This window comes from Canis aureus, chromosome 32 (genome assembly GCF_053574225.1).
Source record: "Canis aureus isolate CA01 chromosome 32, VMU_Caureus_v.1.0, whole genome shotgun sequence".
Classification (NCBI taxonomy): domain Eukaryota; kingdom Metazoa; phylum Chordata; class Mammalia; order Carnivora; family Canidae; genus Canis; species Canis aureus.
In genome coordinates, this window is record NC_135642.1 from 42,306,353 (window position 1) to 42,313,405 (window position 7,053).

General features: G+C 59.2%; 1 long non-coding RNA gene across 1 annotated transcript; it reads right to left on the reverse strand.

Moving 5' to 3' along the window:
- Positions 1 to 310: 310 nt before the first annotated feature.
- Positions 311 to 3,664, reverse strand: LOC144303562 (uncharacterized). Its single transcript, XR_013370589.1, has 3 exons — positions 3,351 to 3,664; positions 1,093 to 1,206; positions 311 to 920 (listed from the first exon to the last, which is right to left on the reverse strand). It is a non-coding gene; the product is annotated as an uncharacterized LOC144303562 (long non-coding RNA).
- Between the last annotated feature and the right edge of the window lie 3,389 nt (positions 3,665 to 7,053).

Genomic DNA, 7,053 nt, shown 5'->3' on the forward strand with positions numbered 1-7,053 from the left:
GGGGAAGGTGCGCGGACCTGGCGCAGGTGGCGCGCGTCTTTGCGGGCGGGGCGGGGAGCCGGAGCCGGGGGGCCGGGAGCCTGTTCGGCGTCGGCGGGGAGCCTGGGCCGCATCGTCCCCAGGCACAGGTGTGCGGCGGGGACCAAGTCCTGAATCCAGGACTCCTGCTGCCTCTCCCCGGGGTCTAGCGACCTCCCTCCAGCCACATCGGGTAGGTGTCCAGACCTGTTCCAACCCCCCGCCCCTCCCACCAGCAGCTCTGCCCTCCCTTTATCTTCATCCTTGCCTTTATTTATTTTTTTAATTTTTATTTATTTATGGTAGTCACACAGAGAAAGAGAGAGAGAGAGAGAGAGGCAGAGACACAGGCAGAGGGAGAAGCAGGCTCCATGCACCGGGAGCCCGACGTGGGACTCGATCCCGGGTCTCCAGGATCGCGCCCTGGGCCAAAGGCAGGCGCTAAACTGCTGCGCCACCCAGGGATCCCCCATCCTTCCCTTTAAATATGCCTCTTCCCAGAGTCCGTTGGCGCTCATCAGCGCAGATCCCGCGCCCCCCCCTCCCCGTGATGCCCCAGTGGATGCCCCGACCCTCTGCAGGGGGCTCTCAATAGGAGGAAGGAGGCGCAGGGAGCAGCGAGGCCACACGGTTGCCTGGGGTGCGCACCCCGTTCCGCACAGACACTGGGCCTCAGCGCTGCGCCCGGCCCCTAATGGGCCCCGAGACAGAGCTGTGAGCCAAGCAGACGCGGCCTCTGCTGTTCCTCGGTTTGCACACCAGACTGTGGCCCGGAGAGGAGGACACAGGTTCGAGGAAACGGCCAGCTTGTCCCCACGCTGGGGGTGCGGGTGATAAAGTTTGGCTTCGACCGTGGAATAAGGACGTTTGCAGAAATGTATTGGGGTTCAAGGTAATCACACCTGTAAAAACGGAAAATGATCAATGAATGTCAATACCAAGAAGAATTGCCGCCTTCTAGCTTCACACAAAGCAATATGCACACACCAACCCAAAAGTGACTTCTGTTTGGGAGGAAGGGGAAGAAATTAGGTGTCTGGCTCTATCCAGGAATCAACCATGAGGTTTCCTTACGTGGCAAATGGCCTTTGGAATCTGAAGGATGACATGGCCTCTCTGGGCACGCCAGGGGTCCCCTCAGGATGGCGCAGTCAGCGTCCGCTAGAGGACAGCAGAGAGCTGCAGATGCTGGAGAGAAGAGCCCTGGGTGAGTTCACCCCCCTCCAGAGGGCCTGAGCAGCCTGTGAGGACAATGCCAGCAGCAGTGCCCCGGTTCCTCCAAGCCAGGCATCCTTCTAAGGGCTTTATAAGAAACTACTTCATTTGGTGCTCCCAGCAACCTATGCCGGGGATGCCGGGGATGCCGGGGATGCCGTTGTGCTCACTCCGTTCCGCAGGTGAGGAAACGGGCTGAGTAACTCGCCAAAGGACGCACGGCCAGTAAGTCCATGCCGGACGCGAACCCTGAAGCGGAGCTGTAGGGCCCGCACGCATCACGCCGTGCAGTTCTGTCCCTGTGAAGAGGGGCAGGATGGAGAACAGAGGAGGCCGCCGAGGTCGCTGCCGGCATAACCCCCACGGGCTCTCCAAGGCCAGTGCCACAAGCAGGCACCAGACAAGGGCTCTTAGCTAATCGAGAACCTCGACTCCTCTGTCAAGTAAGGTCAGAAAATCTGAGCTTCCCCCCCCGCCCAGATGCCCCACATGCTTCACCAGGGATATACGGCACCAGTGAACCCCATCACCACCTGCAGCCGGACCCAGCCCTCCGGTGCCCCCACCATGGTGCACCCTTCCAACCGCCGTGGCCTCTCACGCTTAGACGTGTGAAGCTGGCTCCAACCCTCCGTTCCCCTGTCCCATAGGCAGCCCCCACCCCGCCTACCCCCATCATGGCCTGGCTCAGGCCTCCTCACTGCAGTCAAGAAGGGGCTATCGGAGAGGCTGGGGTCCAACAAAGATCAAGAGGACATTGATGAGGATCCTGTCCAGGACAACCTTTTTTTTTTTTTTTTTTTTAATTTTTATTTATTTATGATAGTCACAGAGAGAGAGAGAGAGAGGGGCAGAGACACAGGCAGAGGGAGAAGCAGGCTCCATGCACCGGGAGCCCGATGTGGGATTCGATCCCGGGTCTCCAGGATCACGCCCTGGGCCAAAGGCAGGCGCCAAACCGCTGCGCCACCCAGGGATCCCCCAGGACAACCTTGAGGGGAGTTGAAGACCGGAACCCAGTCCTCTCTTGGTTTTCTTCTCTGCAGAGCTCCTGCTGTGTGCGGGCCCAGCACTCACGGCACAGGTTGCAAGGGCATCTTGCTGGGTGCCCCGAAACAAGCCATTTATCCACCCTGCCTTCTGTTCTTTCCTCTTCCATAAACTGAGAGGTTGGAGACCAGGAGTTTTTAGCTGGGGACCGACATTGCGTGGGTTTGTCTGAGTACATCTGTCTAGATCAGGCCTTCTCAGACTTGGCAGTGTTGATGTTTTAGCCTGGATCATTCTTTCTTGTGGGGGCCTGTCCTGGGCATTGTAGGATGTTTAACAACATCCGTGGCCTCTACCCACTAGATGCCAGTAGCGCCCCCTCCCTGTTGTAAGAGAAAAGTAATGTCTCCAAACATTGCCAAATGTGCCCTGGGGGTTCAGAAACACTGTAGAAGAGGGGCGCCTGGCTGGCTGGGTTGGTTAGGCCTCCGACCCTTGATTTTGGCTAAGGTCATGATCTCAGGGTCATGAGATTGAGTGGGGCTACGCACTGGGTGAGGAGCCTGCTTAAGATTCTCTCTCTCTCCATCCAAAGAAAAGAAAAGAGGAACATTGTAGAAGAGCTGCAGGAAAGCCCTGGGCTAAACCGACAAGTTCATCGGTGCCCCCTCCTGTACGATGAGGGGGAGGTGGGGCTGCCCTGTGTAGGGTGAAATGAGGCGATTGGCAGGAAGTGCTCAGCCCTGTCATCTTTCTCATCCCTGACCTTCTGGAATTCTAAAGGGTCAACTGCCCACAGAGGGGCGGGGATGCCCCTTTTAAGAAAGAACCTGAAAAGGCCCATTCTTACCCAAAGTTCTAAGGGAGGAGCACTTCAGGTGCCCTCTTTGAAGCCTTTCTGCCTGCCTCCCCCATCGGCGGCCAGGCTGGGAGGGGCGCAGGAGGGTGGCACGCTGCCATGGACCGTTTGGGAGAGGAAGAGGCAGGACCTCCTCTGGGCCCCGCTCTCTGTGAGCCCTGCCAAGGCCGCCCACACTTACCGCCTCTCTGGGGCCCCTTAGCCCTCGCCTGGCTGGCTGCCCTCCACCCCGGCACCCGTGGACGCAGGCCCCAGCCAGGGGCCTCACCTGTGTCCCCAGGAAAGCCCCGAGGGGAAAACGGGCCAGCACTTGGTGGCAGATGTTGGAAGCCAGTCATCCGGCTTCCCAAGGCAAACCCCGCATCCTTTCTCTCCTCTTCTTTGGCGGCCTTCATTAAGCTCTGCTGTGCGCCCAGCCCTACTGGAGGGGCCCGGAGGGCAGAGGCTGAGCTCCGTGGTGCGCTGAAAAATGTTTCACAGCCAGCCTCTGGGATGGGGTGAGGGGCCCCAGTATGTGGCTCTTACTCATGTCTGTGGTGTCAGCATTCCTACCCTGGCAGGTATCAAGGCACCCATCTGACATTGATGAATGGCGAGTTGGCCCACATCCTTATATGGTGTGTGTCCACCCCCAGATACGATAGCCATAAATAGCCTAGGTTAGATAACAGTAAAATAATTGGGAAGTGATGCAGTTTTAGTGCGTATTTCCCTTTTTAAGAAAACGGTTTTCACTGTAAGTTTGTAAAAATTAGTTTCTAATGATGGCCGAGTTTAACAACCAGTTCAGAAAATTCCTAAAAATTGGGCAGTCCGGGTGGCTCAGCGGTTTAGCGCCGCCTTCAGCCCAGGGCCTGATCCTGGAGACCCAGATTGAGTCACAAGTTGGGCTCCCAGCATGGGGCCTGCTCCTCCCTCTGCCTGTGTCTCTGCCTCTCTCTCTGTCACTCATGAATGAATAAATAAATACTTAAAAAAAAAAAAGAAAAGAAAATTCCTAAAAATTTAACCACGAGCTCATGAAAGCCATTTGAAGCCAGCTCCAGCTCCCCACTAGTGATCAGATGAGGTCCGAGACCCCGAGATCACACCAGCTAACTAGGGAAGACAGGCCCACCCAGGGTGGGCAGCCAGCGGTGGAGAACCTGGGGAGGAGCTGACCCTACCCAGGCGTTCAAGGAGGGCTTCCTGGAGGAGGTGGTGTCACACAGAAATCTGAGGGAAGAGGATCCCAGCTAGGGGTGAGAGTGTACCAGGCTGAAGGGAGTGCTGGCAAAAGACCAGGAGAGGAGAAAGTGCTTGGCGTGCACCAGAAACCAAAGCAAGAGGCCCAGTCCTGATGAGTGGAAGGCTGGGCTCCTGTGCAGGGTCTTCTGTTGACACCTCTGTCCCTTGGGGCAAGTCTCCTCCCTTCTCCAGGCATCTTCCTTCTGTCGGACTGAGGCCTTGAGCCAGATGGCCGCCAGGCCTGTTGGCTGTCTAGAGCCCCCAGGGTCTGCGGAGGGGCCTGCGGCGGGGGGCGGGTGGAAGCAGCCCACATCCTGCCCTCTGCAGCCAAGTGTTCACCTCGCTTCCCTTCTCCCTTCTAGCCAGCTCCCCCAGGTGATGCCCGAAACTCCTGGTTTGGCTGCAGAAAGTAGCTCTAATTACAGTTATTTAGAGAGCAGTGTGCTGCGTCTCCTAATTACCAAGCCGCGCAACCCCAATTACATGTCTAAGGAAGCGTCTCGGGAGCCCCTTTCCCGGGGCCAGCCTGCCAGCTGCAGCCCCGGGCCAACCAGAAATGGGGGGGCAGGCTGGCAGCTGCTGCTGGACCTCTCTCCATAGCTCCCTTCGTGCCAGACCATGCAGGAAACGCTGGTTCCGAGGCCAGCCCTGCAGCAGGGGAAGTGCCCCCCAAAGAGCAGGGCTTGAGACCCCGAAGGGCCAGAGGCAGGAGGCCGCCATGCGCAGCAGGTGCACTGGCCCCGGCCACCCCACACGTCAGAGCTTGAGCCCGGGAAAGAGGCTCAACGTTTAGGAAGAGACCCCTCCCCGCACCCCCCCAACTAGATGCAGACTCTCTGGCCTCGAGCCATCACCGCCCACTGCAAAACCCCCTCAGGAACAGCCCTCACCCTGCAGAGGGGTCGTGCAGCCCCAGAGCCCAGAGGACCCCAAGACGAAGCCTGTCTTCTCGTTGAGAGCTCCATTTACGAGGAAGAGAAGGCTCCCTTTGTGCAACGCCCGCCGCCAGGTCCCATGTCAACCCCCGGGCTACTGTGCCCTCCGTCCTGGGGGTCTCGATGGGTGCTGCCCCCTTTGGCTGGGGAACCGTGCCTGGCTCCTCAGCCAAACCGGTTTCCAAGAGGACCCTGACCTGCGGCTCCCCAGGGCTTCTCCTGACGCTGGGCTGACAGTTCACAAGTGGCTCCCAGCCTGAGTCCCGAGCATTGCCGCCTCCCGCCTCCCACAGCCTGGCCATCCGGGGCCACCCACACCCACAGCCACACCATGCCCCAACCCAACCCCACGAGCTTCTTCTGCCCCTTTCCATCCAGCCCTCAAAGCCTCAAACTCTAGAACTTCCTTCTCCCAAGGATATTCAGATCCCATCCTCTGCCCCAGGACACCTGGTCCTGCCTGACTCAGGGCACCAGCCTCTGCCACCTAGAACTCTGCAAGGCCCCTGGCTGGTCTCCCCACCGAGTCCCAAGAGGCAGGGGAGCCTGGAAATCAGGTACACGGCTCCATGGGTTCCCCTCCTGGCTCCCCCGCTCACAGCTGGGCTCCAGGCCTCGAGCGAGCTACCTAGCATCTCTGTGCTTCATTTCCTTAGTACTGGCACCTGTCTCCTCGGTGCCTGTGGGCAGGATGGTTCCCGAGGACGTCAGAGTGGCCAGTGGGGGATGGGGACAAGGGGGAATAAAATGAGGCAGAGAGGGGCACAGGAGCCAGGTCTCAGGACTTCTGTGTTCGAATGAGGCCCAGGAACTTGCTCCTGAGATGAGTGGAGACCCTTCAGGGTAAAATCTCCTACCAACCTTGGTATCTTAGGTGGTGCCCAAGGGATGTCCTACCTCCTGTCCTACAGAAGCCAAGAGCCTGTCCAAGCGGGGTGTGGCTGCAGCCCCCACGTTGGCTCTAGAACCAGTGAGTGACGGAGCTCTGCATGGCACAGTCTTGCCTCTCTCACCACAGGGCACCAGGACGGGACACACTAACCCCCTGCTGGGGAGGGTGGGCCAGTGGCCGGGGCATGGCCCTGCCGGCAGGGGCCCGGGGGACAGTGGCCTCACATCCACCACCTATAAAGGCCTTTTGCAAACATATTATTAGCTTGTTTAATTCTCGTAACAGCCCCGGGAGCTGGGTGTCACTATCCCATTCGACTACGGGCTCACTGCACAGTGGTCCCCACATACCCACATCCAGGCACCGTCCTTGGAAAGCCCCCCATAAAGGCCACTTGACCCACACTCAATCCTCCAGTTGTCACCAGCTGACTGGCTCCTCCGCCCAGGGGACAGACAGGATGGGCGGGGGACGGGAGTCACAGCGGGCACCCCGGAGACGGCGGGGCAGGAGAAGTAGAGGTGGGGACAGAGGAGGCCAGCATGCTGGCAGGTGGCAGGCTTGCAGTACGGAGAGGGGCTGGTGACTCATGGACGACAGAGGAGCATTTCCTCCTGGAGCCGAAACCAGACTGGGAGCGCCAGACAGGGAAGGGCGGGAGGGAGGAGCACACATCCTGCAGGTAAGGGTCCAGGTCAGCATTTCCGGGAGGCACGGCGACCCTCCTGCTGCCTCATGCTGTCGTCAGAGTCCCCCGCCCTGGTGGCTTTACGGTCAGGACCTCCCACCCTGTCCCACTGCCACGGACACCCAGGTTCAGCCACTGTCACCCCTGCTGGGACGACCATAGGAGCTTCAAATCCCCGACGTCCTCCCACTTCTGAGGCTCCCATCCTGAGGCCAGGGAAGGCAGGCCT